This window comes from Apodemus sylvaticus, chromosome 11 (genome assembly GCF_947179515.1).
Source record: "Apodemus sylvaticus chromosome 11, mApoSyl1.1, whole genome shotgun sequence".
Lineage (NCBI taxonomy): Eukaryota > Metazoa > Chordata > Mammalia > Rodentia > Muridae > Apodemus > Apodemus sylvaticus.
Window position 1 is genome coordinate 4,768,616 of NC_067482.1, and position 16,715 is coordinate 4,785,330.

Consider the following 16,715-nt stretch of genomic DNA (forward strand, 5'->3'; position numbering starts at 1 on the left):
TGGCTAAAATACATTATATATTTGTCTTACTAGGATTTTACTGCTATGAAGAGAGGCCAAGGCTAATCTCATAAGGCCAACATTTAATAGTGGTGGCTTACCGGGGCAGAGGTTCAGTCCAATATGTTCAAGGCAGGAACGTGGCAGCATCCAAGCAGGCATGATATAAGAGGGGTTGAGAGTCATTTCTTCATCTGAAGGCTGGTAGCAGAATACTGAATTCTAGGCAGCTAGGATGAAGGTATTAATACCCCAACCCACAGTGACCTATTCCAACAAGCCCATACCTCCTAATAGTGCCAATCACTGGACCAAGCATACACAAACCATCACATTCCATTTCCTGATTCCCATAGGCTTTTTCAAACACATGAGTCCATGTGGGCCATACTTACACAGAACATAATAAAAATATACATTTAGTCCAACTTCCAAAGCCCCCAAATCTTAACTATGTTTTATCAACAAGATAGTATCAACAATGTTTAAAGTTCAAGGTCTCTTCTGAGATTTATCCAATCACTTGACTGTAATTTCCAGAGAAATATAGGAAATGAGTTGGACAAAGTATATACTCTGCATCTCCATGTCTGATGTCAAAGCTATATTCATATCTCCAATACTAATTTTTCTTTCTTGACTAAAACTTCTTTCTCCTGGGCTGGTTCTGTAAGACCCCCAAAAACCGACAGTGCCCCAGCACCCCACACCCCAGAAGGCGACACCCAAATCACTCACAAGAAACAGTCTCAATGCAATAACATGAGGATTTCTTTATTCCAGAATTCTGGGTTCCACAGTCATACACCGTGCAGGGGTCGAGGACTGAGGACCAAGAGTACCAAATTGCCACAGCTTTTAAAAGTTTACGACAAAGCCTGTGAATCACAAATTCACAATCATTTCTCAGCATGGAGAGCCCGTGAAATGCAAGCCAGTCGCGACAGCTTTTATAAGTTTACCACAAAGTCCACGACTCACAAACCAACCATTTCTTAGCATGGAGAGCCCGCCAAATGCGAGCCAATTGATTTGTACCACTCCATAGTTTTTAGGCCAATCAGTTTAAATTCTCAGAGCCTGCGCTCAGTGGACCAATTAGTTTCCTAGTTTCTTGAATGTCTATAGCTGCGTGAACTTCTGCATAGGGGTAATGGCATAAGCAGTTTACAGAAGCAAGATAAGCTTAGCCCATTTCCAGTTACCTTGTGGGGCCAGGATCACCTATTCAAGGCCTTTCTGCTAGGTCTAAACAAAGGGCAGGCTCTGGAATGTGACCTTTTTCCTACTTTCTAACAAAGTGAAATAACATTTTAAACTTCTGACTTCTTGGGGTCATTAGAGTTAGGCTGTATTATTTTCTATCCTTTCAGTTTTACTCCCTGTTAGCAGATTTCCTTGGCTGGCATCCCATTGCTATGACATTGCTTTTAACATCGTTGGGCCTCTAAGGCACCTTCAAGTTCTCAACTTCATGTTCCAGTATCTGAGACCTAGAGATGATTTTCTAGGTTCCTTCAGGGGGCTGGCATCCCATCTCCATAGGTGCCCTCTGTAGCCCTCTAATCTCAGGTTGACCCACTGCTGCTGCTGATCTTGGTGATCATCTCCACGGTACTGGCATCGCCAATACACTGGGATCTTCTGCTATAACTTGGCTTCACCTATAGCCTCTCTTCATGGTGGCAAGCCTCAACTCCTTTGCATGACCCCTTCAGTCCTGGGCTATCAAGTGCAACTGAGGCTGCACTTTTCCCCAATGACCTTCCATGGCCTTCCACGGTGCTAAGCCTCAGTTGTTCTTCATGATGCCTTCAAGCCTTACAGAGCAGTACCACATGGGTGACTCTTACACATTACCAAGTTTGTTTATGCTTGGCAGCACATGGTACAACCTTGGCAATCTCTGGAACACAGTTTCTTTGTGCTCTCAGAAAATACTACCCAGAAGATTTCTCCTGGGTGATGCTGGTCTCAATTTAGCTCTAGGTAACCACAATCAATTGTGTAAACTAGACTGGATTAAGAGATGCACCACCAGCAGATAAAGTTTTTACCAGTTTTTCTTTTTAATATGAAACAGGACAACAGTCATTGAAACAACAAAACAAAGATAGACACAAATTGACACATGGACAAATTGGTGCACCAAAGACACACAAGACATAGAGAGGGAAGAGCACTTACTTGTATAGAACTAAGTATATCTCCAGTAGGGTCCATAGAAGAAACAGGACCTCTCCAGATTTCTTCTTGTCCCTAGGAGTGTTTTGAAATCCATTTTTCTTCTGTGTTTTTCTTTTTCTCTCATGTTTCTCAAATCTGTTTTTTGTTTTTTTTCTTTTTTACTCATTTTATTTTATTTTATTTTATTTTATTTTATTTTATTTTATTTTATTTTATTTTATGCCCTCTTCAGCTCATCTGATGCAGTACTTGAATGCAGGCAATTTGCCTAATAAAATTCACTGTCCCAATTTGCTGTCTCCCCTAGTTGATCTCAGCGTCAGGTCTACACTGATTCAGTCTAGCCTGTATCCCTTTTGCAGCCCTGCAACAACAGCCTTCAAAAAATGACATTTATAGCTCTAACTTTAATGCTCTATATTTCTTACCTTGCCAGATACCTAACCCTTTTCTTTCCTGTGGACCTCTACCCAAGACAGCTTCCCTCAGTTGATCTCTCTGTTTCCAAGTCCCATATTCGGGCACCAATCTGTAACTGCCCACAGTTACATTAAACAGTGTACCTGGAAGTAAAGCTGGGGATGGAATTGAATGGGCTTGCGAGAGAGAATAAGGAGCCAAGACAAGTTTTCTGATCAAGGCTCAAAGTTTATTGGGGGGGGACTTCAAATATAAAGGTGTAGGGAGAACCCTTCCCCCAAATTTCAGGGTGTGTTCATGGAACTGGTCTCACTGATCCCTGGGTGTTGGCTACACTGCTGTGTTGGCTGGGTGGGTCACCTGCTTAATTCAGGAATTTGTAGATCTGGAAGAATGAGGAACTTCACCTTGGTCTGAGCACTACACCCTAGGTGGAGGGGATTATGGCTAAAACAGGAATTCCTACCCAAAGACTGGGGGAAGGGCATAGTGTACCAACATGCCTAGATCTTTTTTTTTTTTTTTTTTGACTTTTCAAATTGTTAACTTTATTTAAATTGAAAAGTATTTCTTACAATTGCATTTAGCGTCAAGATCATTGGTGAAAATCACCAGTATTTATAAGACAGAAATATTCACATTAACAAAACTAGTTTTTACTTTGGAGCTTATACTTTAAGCAAATTGTAGAGAATGGAGAGGAAAAAAAGCAGGTTATTTACAGAAGATATCTACATATTCTTTTTTTGATATTTAAGAATACTCAGGTACACCCTTGGTGACAGTAAAGACCTCAGAACACACTGACATCTCAGAAGCAATCTTCAAAGGTTTAGTTTTCTCAATTTCTAGCAATGCCTAAGATCCTTCTTCATCTTCGATCGTGGGAGCCAAATAATACTTTAAGTGTCCCATGTCAGCAATTTTATACTCTACAACAAGAGGCACATCTGCAGACATACTGAGTCTTAATGTAGGAGACAGTGGGGTGGCTTTTGTGAAAAAGTTCAGGTACCTCAGAGCAAAAGTTAGCTGAACTGGCTCGTCTCTATGGTTAGCACTTCCTCTTCTTTGCCAACATTACTCGTCTGTGACAACTTAATGTTCCCATTGCCAAGTTCTCCTCTTGCAGAAAACTTCACCCCAACCTTTGCACAGGATATCACAACAGCATCTCCAATATGGCTAAGGTCTCGGCATATACGTGCAAATTCACCAGATGGCATCTTTATTACACAGGTGTACTCCTGTTCGGGATTCCAAGTTGCTCAACATCTAAGTCCATTAACTTCATTTCATAGTCTGAAACTTTCTTTTGATTTGGTGCTTCAAATACTAGTGTGAAGGTATCAGCATTATCTTCAGCCCTTAATGTAATGATATCTTCATTACCAGAACATTTTAGAATTTTGGACATGCTGGTGAGGTTCATGCCCATGACCAGGTTGCAATCACAGCAGTATGTGTCGAAGCCTTCGGACTGCAGAGAAAGCTGCGCCAAGGAGACATGAGATGAGTCCATGCTCTGTAGGTTCTCGCCGCCCGAGCTGATGTCCCAGCAGGCCTCATTGATAAGGTCTTTGAGAGCCTCCAGCACCTTCTTCAGGATCCAGCCTCGGATGAAGCAAGCCACAAACATGGTGGCGGAGTTGCAACAACTAGACGAGAGCTAATGTCAGAGGAACAAGGTCTGGCTGCCAAGCTTCCCCTATTCATGGTGCAGAAGCAGTGGCAGCGAAGGCCCAGAGCAACCACTACCAGCCCCATGTGCCCGCAACCGTCTAATCCCATGCCTGGATCTTAATTTGGATGAATGGGATCTTGGGTCAGCTTTGAACATTTCAAAGGATAACCAGCAACAAAATCATTCATATTCTAATGAGGATAGCCCATTAATCCAAATCTAAAGCTTTCTGCTACTATACAAACACAAAGTCCCCAGATCCATATTCTTCCAGATGAAAGCATGGTCCAGCCTATCACAGCAATACACTAGTCCCTGTTACCAATGTCTGTCTTAGGGTTTTGCTTCTGTGAACGTATACCATGACCAAGGCCCCTCTAATAAAGCCAATGTTTATTTGGAGCTGGCTTACAGGTATAAAGGTTCAACAAGCTGTATTATAGATACCAAGCCACAAACTAAAGTTAGCAAGTATTGCATGTTAGTTCATCTCATCCATAATAATGAGAAAAGAAAATTAATCCATTTTTGGGCCAGTGAAAATAGAATTTATCCTAGAAAATCTTACATTCATTGGTATCAATTTCTTCATCATTACAGTGAGAAGATTAACCATCATGCTCCAAATGAATACACTAGTTAACATCCTTGACTGGTGTTGAGAAGATCAGATTTAAAGTCATTCTCCCCTAGATACTATGTTTGAGGCTAACCTGGGCTATGAAAGGCACTATGTCAAAACAAAAGCAACCCAAATCACATACATAATAGTCGTCTATAAAAACATCCTCAATCAGCTCCTTAAGTGAGTAGGATTTATGGAGAGGGTCTCAAGAGTTTTTGATGATTGAGCAAAATCCATGAACAAAAAGCAATTTAGGGAAGAAAATGGCTTATTGGGATCACACTTAAGCATTGCTCTGTTCATCACATAAGGAAGTCAGGACAGATCTAATGCAGGGGAGGTACCTGGGGCAGCATCTGATGGGAAGGCCATGGAGGGTGCTAGTTGCTCGCTTGCTTCATGTGGTTTTTCTCAGCCTGCTTTCTAACAGAAGCCAGGACCACAGCTCAGGGTTGGCACCACCACAATGAGCTGGGACCTCCACATCAACCACTAGTTAGAAAGTGCCCTGCAGCTATTTTATGGAGGCATTTTCTCAAATGAGGTTCCTTCTTTTCTGATGACCCTCCATTGTATCTAGTTGCCATAAAACTAGCCAGGATAGTGGGATGATGGGTCTCTGGTGATGGGTCTGGAGTCTTAGCTTGGGGCTTTGGCTACAGTTACAATAAAAAGGCAGGGTTATTGTGATGTGAAATGGCTCTTGGGACATTTCAGGGTAAACTCTGGATGTGAAAAGTCACGTCACCTCCAGCATTAACTCAGTGGTATAGAATTTGCCACGAGGCTCTCCTGAGGGAACATTGCTGAGACAAAGATGTTTGTGTTTTGTCTTGTACAGTTTTATCTGTACAAACTACTTCTTGGAACAATTGCCCACTCCCAGATCTGCTAGTTCCCAAGATCCTTTGTAGCACTAGGGATTACAGGCTGCTGGTTCCTAGCCGCTGTATCTGTACCTTCGCAGGTCTGCCCCTTGTGTTTCTACATGTTCTTGTCCAAACTAATTCATTAAATCTTTTTCCACAAAAGGGACGTACTTATTAATGATATGAGTGTTTTTAAACAAGTTAAACATTGATAAGAAATGTAACAATATAACCAGTTTGGCTCTTGGTACAGACTCAGTTTCCCCATAGCTCTTCCTGTTGTCCCTGTTCAGTCATTCCTTCTAACCACTCCCCAGTCCTTTGTGACTCTGCTGATCACAGGATCTCTATGTAGCAGGGACCCACAGCTGCCACAGTAGGCGAGCACTCAGCTAGGGAACTTTCATCCTCCTTCTTCTCTTCCATTTTGGTCTTTCTAAACCCACCTTCAGTCCTGCTGCTGCCTGCCCACAGGAGCCGCTCTAGCCCCAATCCTATTCTCCACTTCCTAGGGATTCATGCTTTGGGCAATGATACAGAGATGTCCTATCTCGTTCCTGCCACATAAGTATATTCTATATCTGGACCTTAATCCCAACCACTTCTCAGATTATCTGGTCCTCATTTAGTGGGATAGGATCATATTCCTTTGGGAAAAACTTGCCTGAAATCCATGTTCTCCTGACTGCCTCCCAACCCACTGGAGTTAAACCAGGATACCACTACATTTGGCTTCACATTCAAAAAAATTGTGTATTTAGAAATATTAGGAAGAATGGTGTGGCTTGAATATGGTTGAGAGAGGGAGTTGCAGCATTAGGAGGTGTGGCCTTGTTGGAGGATGCACATCATTGTTCAGGTGGTCTTTGAATTTCTGCTCAGTGCAGAAGAGCCAGATTTCTTTTAGCAGACTTCAGATCAAGACTTACAACTTTCAGCTCCTCCTGAGCCATGTCTGCCTGGACTCTGCCATGCTCCTGTTAATTGATAATGGACTGAGCTTGTGAACCTGTAAGCCTCTTATTGTCCTCTTAAGAGTTTGTCCTCTTACGAGTTCTAGGTCATAGTGGCTCTATATAGCAGTAAAACTTTAACAAAGAACATGTAACTATTTGTGAGACCAAGACCCTTTCTTGGCTTGTACTCAGTGGTTGTCCAGGATGATAGAACACTGAGTTCCAGGAGTCTGCCCCATCACTGCATTGCAGTTACAGTGTGGCTGCCTGCATGTTGGTGATGAGTAGGTGAACATGCATGTTCAGCAAACACTGCACTGACTGAATCTCTCTCTTTCTCTCTCTGTCTCCTCTCTCTCTCTCTCTCTCTCTCTCTCTCTCTCTCTCTCTCTCTAGCCCCCCACTCTGTCCTCACAGATCCTGGTCTGTTTTCCTGGAGCAATGCTTAGTCCAGGTGTTGTGAGAGAGTCAAACCCCAGGAAAGCCACACTGAAACAAACCCTTCCCACAGCCTCAGCATGAACTCAGAAGGAACAGAAGTGGTCACTGTGTTTCAGGTCCTGACTCTGAGGCCTTTTGCAGTCCCGACCTTGTCCATCACTCCCAGAGTCCATTACCACAGAATAAAGAAATGGAGTAATCACCTTGATAGCTTTTCTCCTTACAGCCAGTGCAGGAAGTGGAAGACACACTCCAGAAGCTCTACCCATGTGTGCGTGTGTGTTTAGTGTTCCTTGCCTGCTACTATTCCCTTCCACTCCTCCCTGCATCAGTAGAAAATGTCTCTGAGAATGCAGTAGATTGTCATTCATTTTTTTCTGTATTAATGTCTATTTTATAAAATGTGATTTTTTTTTTTTACACTCATAGCTGTTAAGTACAAGAACTGGGAAAACACAGCTGAATCTTATGTCAGAGTTGATCATAATTCTCCCAATTATGAAGAAATGCAAATATTTTGAAAAATGCCTTTGTTTTTTTGGGGGGAGCGGAATTTATTGCATGATAACCATGAGAGCCATGATTAGATGTTGCAGACATGACATCTAGTCTACACTTTGAGTCTCTTTTGTCTTCCCTTACTTTTCCCTCTCTCTTTGTTTATAAAGTAATGTTAAATGATATACCTCATTACCATGGGAACACAAGAACATTCCAAGCCAAACAGCAACTGAAGTGAAGAACTAAGAACAGGGTAGAATTTAATGAAAGGGAAACAGAAAAAATATACAATGACAAAATCAAACAATAAAATGAAGAGTTGTTTGAAAACATAATCCAGATCAATGAACTGTTAGCAACCTAAACAAAGAAAAGTACACACAAATATAATTAGAGACAAAGAGGAGCTATTGCAACAGATGCCAATAAAGTTCAGAAATTCATAAGAGTATGTCTTACAAACTTAAATTCTAGATTCCAAGTAGACTGCACTCAGTCTTACTTTGTAGCCCAGGCTACAACTTCCTGTATAGCAGAGGCTGTCCTTCAACTTGGAATCCTTGGGCCTCAAGCTATGAGCCTTGAGATTATAGGTGGGTATTTGTCATCTCCCTTCTAAAGTTCTGTTAATGTTCTGTTAACAAAAAGTAATCCTGCTGCTGCCAGCCCATAGGAGCCGGTCCAGCTCCAATTCTATTCTCCACTTCCTAGGGATTCATGCTTTGTGCAATGATACCCTCCTGCCTCCCCCTTGCCATCATCAGGCTTTCCCCTGGAGTGTGGATGTAAACACAGGACCTCAGGCTTATGCAGTCAGTCCACTGCTGGGCCTCTCCTTTCTTTGTGTGTGTGTGCACTCCAATTACAAAACATTTATTTATAAAATGTTTATTCTTTGAGAATTTCATACATAAGATTTATAGATTTTAATCGCAGTCAGCCTCACTCACCCTTAGCTGCTGCCTTCCAACAGGATTCCCCTCAGAGTCTCCACCACCACCTAGCTTCAACTTTCTCCTGTTTCTCTCACTCCTCCTTCCCTATTACCCCTTTCTCTCCCTTTTCATAACTCATGGAGTCCAGTCTGCACTGCCAATACACTCATGGGTGTAAAAACCTCCCCTGGGTAGTCAACACAGCAAGGATCACTCTCCTGAAAAAACTGACTTCCCATCCCCTGGCAGTCACCCATTGTCTATAGCTCCTCAGCTATGCGTGTGTGTTGCTGAGGAGGGGAAGACTGTGTGGAATTTAGGGCAGGGGTGACTTGTGTGCCCCTCACTAATCCATGCTAGAATGTCAAAACTGGTTGAGGCATGAAATATTTTCTTCAACTTTTAACTTTAAGTGGTGTATGATGTGTCCATTGCTGTACACACAGCACCATCTGATCCAGGTTAACAGGCCATGTGCAATCACTCAGCCCACTTTTGTTTTCTGGGAGATAAGAGTTGAATACATAGCCAGGACATCCAAACCCAATCCTCCTGTCTTGGTCTCTCATTTACAAGGACTGGAACTAAAGCAGGTCAGGATGCAGGAGGTGATGCAGAGGCCATGGAGGGATGTTCCTTCTGGGCTTGCTTCCACTGCCTTGTTAACTTGCTTTCTTATAGAACACAATACTACCAGCCTTGGGATGGTACCACCCAAAATGGGCCCTTCCCACTTGATCACTAATTGAGAAAATGTCTTACAGCTTCATCTCATGGAGGCATTTCCTTAAAAGGTGGCACCTTTCTCTCTGATAACTCCAGCCTGTGTCAAATTGATACATAAAACCAGCCACCTAGATGAAGTGTTCACATTATTAATATGTAGTCACCTGTGTTTCTCCTAGCTCTGGCTGGATATCAGCTATGTTGGGCATGACCCTAGCTTCTCCTGCTTTCTTTCTGATGCTGAATGCTTAAAACTCCCATTTCCACCTTTCACTCAGTCTTGATATGTCTTTGCCAGCTCAGTGAGTTCCTGCTGAGCTGGAAACACCTGGTCACTGATTTTTGCTTTTGAATTCAGTTGATGTTTGAGTCAGGGATAAAATGTGTGGAATGAATAAAATCCTATAAATAGATGGGGCTTCCTTGGATTCTCTGCCTTGACTTCAGTTGCTATTGGTTTTTTTTTTTTTTTTCTTCTCTCATCTTGGAAGTTGCTGTCTCAATGTCAGTTTGTTTTCTATTGCTGTGATAAAACATCCTGATTAAAAGGATCTTGGGGAGGAGAAAATTTATTTGGCTCAACAGTTCCATATCACAATCCATCACTGAAAGAAGCAAAGGCAGAAACTCAGGCAGGAACTGAATCAGAGACCATGGAAAAACATTACTTACTAGCTGCTCCTCATGGCTTGCACAGCCTGCTTTCTTTTCTTTTTTCTTTTTAATTTTTTTATTTGATATAATTTATTTACATTTCAAATGATTTCCCCTTTTCTAGCCCCCCACTCCCCGAAAGTCCCGTAAGTCCCCTTCTCTTCCCCTGTCCTCCCACCCACCCCTTCCCACTTCCCCGTTCTGGTTTTGCCGAATACTGTTTCACTGAGTCTTTCCAGAACCAGGGGCCACTCCTCCTTTCTTCTTGTACCTCATTTGATGTGTGGATTATGTTTTGGGTATTCCAGTTTTCTAGGTTAATAACCACTTATTAGTGAGTGCATACCATAATTCACCTTTTGAGTCTGGGTTACCTCACTTAGTATGATGTTCTCTAGCTCCATCCATTTACCTAAGAATTTCATGAATTCATTGTTTCTAATGGCTGAATAGTACTCCATTGTGTAGATATACCACATTTTTTGCATCCACTCTTCTGTTGAGGGATACCTGGGTTCTTTCCAGCATCTGGCAATTATAAATAGGGCTGCTATGAACATAGTAGAACATGTAACCTTATTACATGGTGGGGAATCCTCTGGATATATGCCCAGGAGTGGTATAGCAGGATCTTCTGGAAGTGAGGTGCCCAGTTTTCGGAGGAACCGCCAGACGATTTCCAGAGTAGTTGTACCAATTTACAACCCCACCAGCAGTGGAGGAGTGTTCCTCTTTCTCCACACCCTCTCCAACACCTGCTGTCTCCTGAATTTTTAATCTTAGCCATTCTGACTGGTGTAAGATGAAATCTTAGGGTTGTTTTGATTTGCATTCCCCTAATTACTAATGAAGTTGAGCATTTTTTAAGATGCTTCTCCGCCATCCGAAGTTCTTCAGGTGAGAATTCTTTGTTTAACTCTGTACCCCATTTTTTAATAGGGTTGTTCGGTTTTCTGGAGTCTAACTTCTTGAGTTCTTTATATATATTGGATATTAGCCCTCTAGCTGATGTAGGATTGGTGAAGATCTTTTCCCAATTTGTTGGTTGCTGATTTGTCCTCTTGATGGTGTCCTTTGCCTTACAGAAACTTTGTAATTTTATGAGGTCCCATTTGTCAATTCTTGCTCTTAGAACATATGCTATTGGTGTTCTGTTCAGAAACTTTCTCCCTGTACCGATGTCCTCAAGGGTCTTCCGCAGTTTCTTTTCTATTAGCTTCAGAGTGTCTGGCTTTATGTGGAGGTCCTTGATCCATTTGGATTTGAGCTTAGTACAAGGAGACAAGGATGGATCAATTCACATTTTTCTGCATGCTGACCTCCAGTTGAACCAGCACCATTTGTTGAAAAGGCTATCTTTTTTCCATTGGATGTTTTCAGCCTCTTTGTCGAGGATCAAGTGGCCATAGGTGTGTGGGTTCATTTCTGGATCTTCAATCCTGTTCCATTGATCCTCCTGCCTGTCACTGTACCAATACCATGCAGTTTTTAACACTATTGCTCTGTAGTATTGCTTGAGGTCAGGGATACTGATTCCCCCATATTTTCTTTTGTTGCTGAGAATAGTTTTAGCTATCCTGGGTTTTTTGTTGTTCCAGATGAATTTGATAATTGCTCTTTCTAACTCTGTGAAGAATTGAGTTGGGATTTTGATGGGTATTGCATTGAATCTGTATAATGCTTTTGGCAAAATGGCCATTTTAACTATATTGATTCTACCGATCCATGAGCATGGGAGGTTTTCCTATTTTTTGAGGTCTTCTTCCATTTCCTTCTTCAGAGTCTTGAAGTTCTTGTCATACAGATCTTTCACATGTTTGGTATGCCCCAATAGACTTGCCAACATGATGGGGGCAGTTGCTCAGCTGAGGTTCCTTTTTCCCAGGTGACTCCAGCACTTGCCAAGTTGATGAAAAGATAACCAGCACTTAAAGAGTTAATACTTTTGATTCCTTAGAACTACAGGATTTATTTCTTCTATGCTCTTGGTTGTAGCTTTGTGTCTTCTTCCTTGTGTTTAGAATTTTCCTGTAACTATCTTCTTCAGTGCTTGCCAAGTAGTCATACACTACATTAGTTAATCTCATCCTGAAGGTTTATATAAAGTACAATTTTTTGTGTAGTCATGTTGACTGTCAGTTATTTTCTGAGTGCTCTAAGTGCATCATTCTATGCTGTGGTCTTGGGGATTTTTATAAGCACTATGCTGTTGTTCTGACTACTTTGTCAGTCAGGTGCTTTGTAAGTAACTAGGCTCCTTTCTGTAGTAACCTTCAGCGTTCTTTGTGTGGCTTGCAAGCTCAGGATTTTGCCAAGAATGTGATAAGACAAGGTTATTTCGTGGTCATTTCAATGTGATAGAAATTATTTCTGAATATGGATGGCCTCATCTTTGAATAGATGCAGGACACTTTGTGATATTGTCTGAGTGAATAGGTTTTCTATGACTTTAGTCTGTATTTCAGCATTATATTCTAATAAAAACATTCCTATTTGATCTGTCAGTCATATCCTAGGGGTCATGCAAGATGAGGGCATCATAAATTTTTTGATTCTTCTCTGAGAGCAATATCTCAGCAACTTGAATTAGAAGGCCTGGTATTTTACATTTCAGTTCATTTAGACTTTTGTGATTGCTTTCTTCTGAATTTCTAAAAAGTTGTGTGCAATCTTTTCTAAAATGTCTATCTTGGAAAATCTGTTTTTATTACTCATATACTATAGGCTGTTATCTTTGGCTTATTGCTTTCACTTGTTTATGTTTTATAAATTGCAATCCACTTTCCCTTAAATTCTTGAATGATTTGTTCAGTATTTTCCCTAACTAAATATGTTTATATTTAGTTGCTGACATACTATGACCTCTTGGGGAAGTTGTATTACCTTGTTTGCACCCATTCTTTTGTTTCTTTATTGTGTTTTGTGCAATTGTTAGTGTGAATGTGTTTTACACACTGATGTGTGGATTTCTAAATCAAGCATCCTTGTCCTGAACACTTAATTCCCAGTCCTCCTCAGAGTGGAGAAAATAAACCACAGTAACAACAGTACCAGAGCCTACTTCCACACATCATTCAGGATGGGCATAAGTGGACTCACACCTTTAATCCCAGCATTTGGGATGCATCAGTGGGCCAATCTGAGTCTACACAGTGAGTTCCAGGACAACCAGGTCAAGAAAGAGAAACCTTGTCTCAAAAGAAACAAACCAAACCCACCAAACAAGTATAATAACAAAGTTCTGGGCAAATGTAATTTAGAAGAACACAGAAAGCTAGAAATTGATAAAGGTAAAAAACAATAATAAAGTGATTAAATAAAAGTACATAGAAATATTAGAAAATAGGAGAGGAAGGGAAAAGAACAAGAGATTAAAAATATTATATTTACAGAAGATTGAACTGTAAGTAAAACAGATAAATTCCAGGCCTGTATCTAGACACTTGGAAGTTGAGGGAGGAGGATTGCAAGTTTGAGGCAAGTCTGAGCCATCCAAGGAGAACCTGTCTCAACTTTAACAGCATCAAGATTAAGTAAACAGGAACATTGATTTTCAATATTAAAGATATTTTTATAAAAATATTAAAAATAATGTAACATATAAAAATAACACAAAGTTTTTAATATCTGGGAGGCAGGGAACTATAAGAGTTTCTCTCTTGTTCCTCTCAGAGAATTTTCCAGGACTGGGGGCATCAGAATCACAGTTGGTGTGCCTTCTTGCTCTGTGTTGCCATCTTACAGGTTACTGCAGCACACAGTCCTCAGGTGCTGCACACAGTCCTCGGGTGCTGCACACAGTCTTCAGGTGCTGCACACAGTCCTCAGGTGCTGTATACAGTCCTCAGGTGCTGCACACAGTCCTCAGGTGCTGTACACAGTCCTCAGGTGCTGCACACAGTCCTCAGGTGCTGCACACAGTACTCAGGTGCTGTACATAGTACTCAGGTGCTGCATACAGTACTCAGGTGCTGTACACAGTACTCAGGTGCTGCACACAGTCCTCAGGTGCTGCACACAGTCCTTAGGTGCTGCACACAGTCCTCAGGTGCTGTACATATTACTCAGGTGTTGCACACAGTCCTCAGATGCTGCACACAGTCCTCAGGTGCTGCACACAGTCCTCAGGTGCTGTACATAGTACTCAGGTGCTGTACATAGTACTCAGGTGCTAGAATAACAGCATTGTTCACATTGCCAACTTCCCTCCTTTGCGTACCACTTTCCTTCTGTCCAGAGGTCTCTGTGGCTTGTGGTCTTTGTGGAAACTTCTTGTCTAAACAAAGCAGTGTCTCACAGACACTTTGTGGAAGTGGAGATGGGAAAGAGAGCTTGGAGCTCTACAAAGAGGAGGAGGAATCCTGGGACCTGTGCTCTCAGACGGCTTAAGATTTTCAGATCCTATGCAGCAGCTAACTACACACAGTGAGGAGGAAACCGTGGAGACTGAGTCATCCTTGCAACCAGGCATCAGAGCTCTCAGCCCCTGTCTGTCACACGCAACATGCAGTGTGAAGCAGTTTCAGAAAGCCAGGGTCTGCCAGCCTCCTGCTCAGACCTCTCAGGCTCAGCAGTCATCCACAGGAGCCATGCTGTTCCTGATTGCAGGAGGCAGGGCTGCCTGTCCTCATTCCTGCACAGCCTGAGCCACCAGGGTGTCTGTCAGTCACCCCCACTTCTGCTACTGTCCCTCATGGCTGCCTACCCTCCAGTGTATCCAGGGCACCCTGACTTCTGCTGGATGATTTTGGATCCCCTCCACAGTTAAACTCAGAACCTAAAAGCTCCTCATTCTAGACATCTGAGGAACGGGGAGTGTAGAACTCAGCCTCTGCCCATCTCTGTGTTTCCTTGTATTGTATGTGACAGTAATTATCAGAGTAAGCCTTGCCATGAGTGACTCCGGTTTATAAAGCAGTGGTTTGCTTTATTTTGGAAACTAAGGCAAGCTGTGTCTGTGTCTTATATGTGCAAGTGTTGAACACAGCAAAAAATTGATTGGTAAATAACTTATTAATACAAACATATGTTACCTCTTCCTACCTGTTAACACATCAAGTCCAGAACACCTAAACACATGGATGTTTGAAGGGCTTGTCAGAGCTTGTTCCCTTATCCAAATTGCCAGCACCATGAGCGCTGCAATGCTCTCTCTTGGGTCCCCACTGACACATCACCAGGCTTCCTGAGGTGTGCATCACCACATACACAGGCACCACACTCTCAAATCCATCCTCAGGATTTCTCTGACCACAATCAGCCCCACTTGAAATGGCCCACGTGAGCTCCCTTAGGTTCAGACTCCTTAAGCCTGGTGTCAGCTCTTTGCTTTGAATCAATTTGTGCTTTGAACCATTCTGATCAAACAGATCACTTACTGGAGTGATTAGGGATATGATTTTTTTTTAATCTCAATTATTTTTCTTATAAGAAGTAAAATGCCAACATATGCCAGGTGCTGTCACTATGTTAGATGCAACTGTAAAGAGAGAACTATCTTATGGCTGACACTTTGGATTTTTAAATAAGTTATCTTTCAATAAATGTCTTGGTAATAGTTTAAAGTACTAGTCACGCTATTACAATCTGACTGGTGCACCCTTGGCACATCATATCAGGATACATAAACATTTAGCTATGTCTTTAATACAACATGAAACTGTTATGATTTGAACATTATTCTCCCTAATTTATTTTCATTCTTGGATCTATAAATCATCTTTTAATAAATATGAAAATGTTAAGGTGAAAAAATGAGTAATGCATGATTTTAGCACTTTGGAGACAAATCAATAGTTATTTTCTGTTGACTTTAAAGAAAAGAACTTTCGATCTTTTGTGTTTCTAGACTTTTACCCTATAACAAATATATTGTTGCATATAAAATATTTTTATCTTATTTTGAAAGCATTTTATACATAATTGTCCAAAATACCTATGTTTGTAAGAAATTGGTACCAATGCATACATATGCCATTAAAAATAATTTGTCTGACAGGCAGTGGTGGTACACACCTGAAATCCCAGCATTTGGGAGGGAGAGGCATGCGAATTTCTGAGTATGAGGGCAACCTCATCTACAGAGTGAGTTCCAGGACAGCCAAGGCTATTCAGAGAAACCCTGTCTAGAAAAAAAATTAAAAAATAATAATGATAATTTGACTTACATGCACTTACTAAGAGGCAAGTTTAAAAATGTGGAATTTGTGTAAAGTGCTGATCCTTAGGGGAGGGCTAGCTGTAATCATGTTACCATACCTATCAGCAGAACAAGGACCTCTAAACACTAAACTTAGATGCACCGCTTTTCAAAACATACAAATAGCTTCAATAATAAACAAAAAGGATTTTGTCATATCTGAGACATTTCTCTGATAAGTTCCAACTTGTAGTTGACATCTTTCATAAATAAAAGACCTTTATTTACATTTAAAATTTTTTATGTATTTGTGCATATATTCTGTCTACAATTTCATCCAAATTCAATGAGCATTTTCAGTGTAGACTCTAAGATAACCTAAGTTCTTCAAAATAGAAAAATACACCAGTGTAGTTTTGTGTTTACAGTGGGATCATGAAACCTGGCCTCAATGCCATTATGGGACGTCAAGATGGGAGCAGATCTTTGTGATCTTTCTTTACAGAAAGCATACGTAAGCCCTTCTCACCTGGTTTATGTGCTTTAAATCCAGTCACCTTTATGGGTGTTATTTCAGT

At 41.3% G+C, this 16,715-nt stretch overlaps 2 protein-coding genes and 1 pseudogene across 2 annotated transcripts in view; 2 read left to right on the forward strand and 1 right to left on the reverse strand.

Moving 5' to 3' along the window:
• LOC127696630 (guanylate-binding protein 6-like) overlaps nt 1-16,715 on the forward strand; it is a 208,950-nt gene that overhangs the window by 168,104 nt on the left and 24,131 nt on the right. The window lies entirely within an intron of this gene.
• LOC127696628 (zinc finger protein 431-like) overlaps nt 1-16,715 on the forward strand; it is a 229,751-nt gene that overhangs the window by 45,120 nt on the left and 167,916 nt on the right. The window lies entirely within an intron of this gene.
• LOC127696629 (proliferating cell nuclear antigen-like) lies at nt 3,422-4,261 on the reverse strand (annotated as a pseudogene).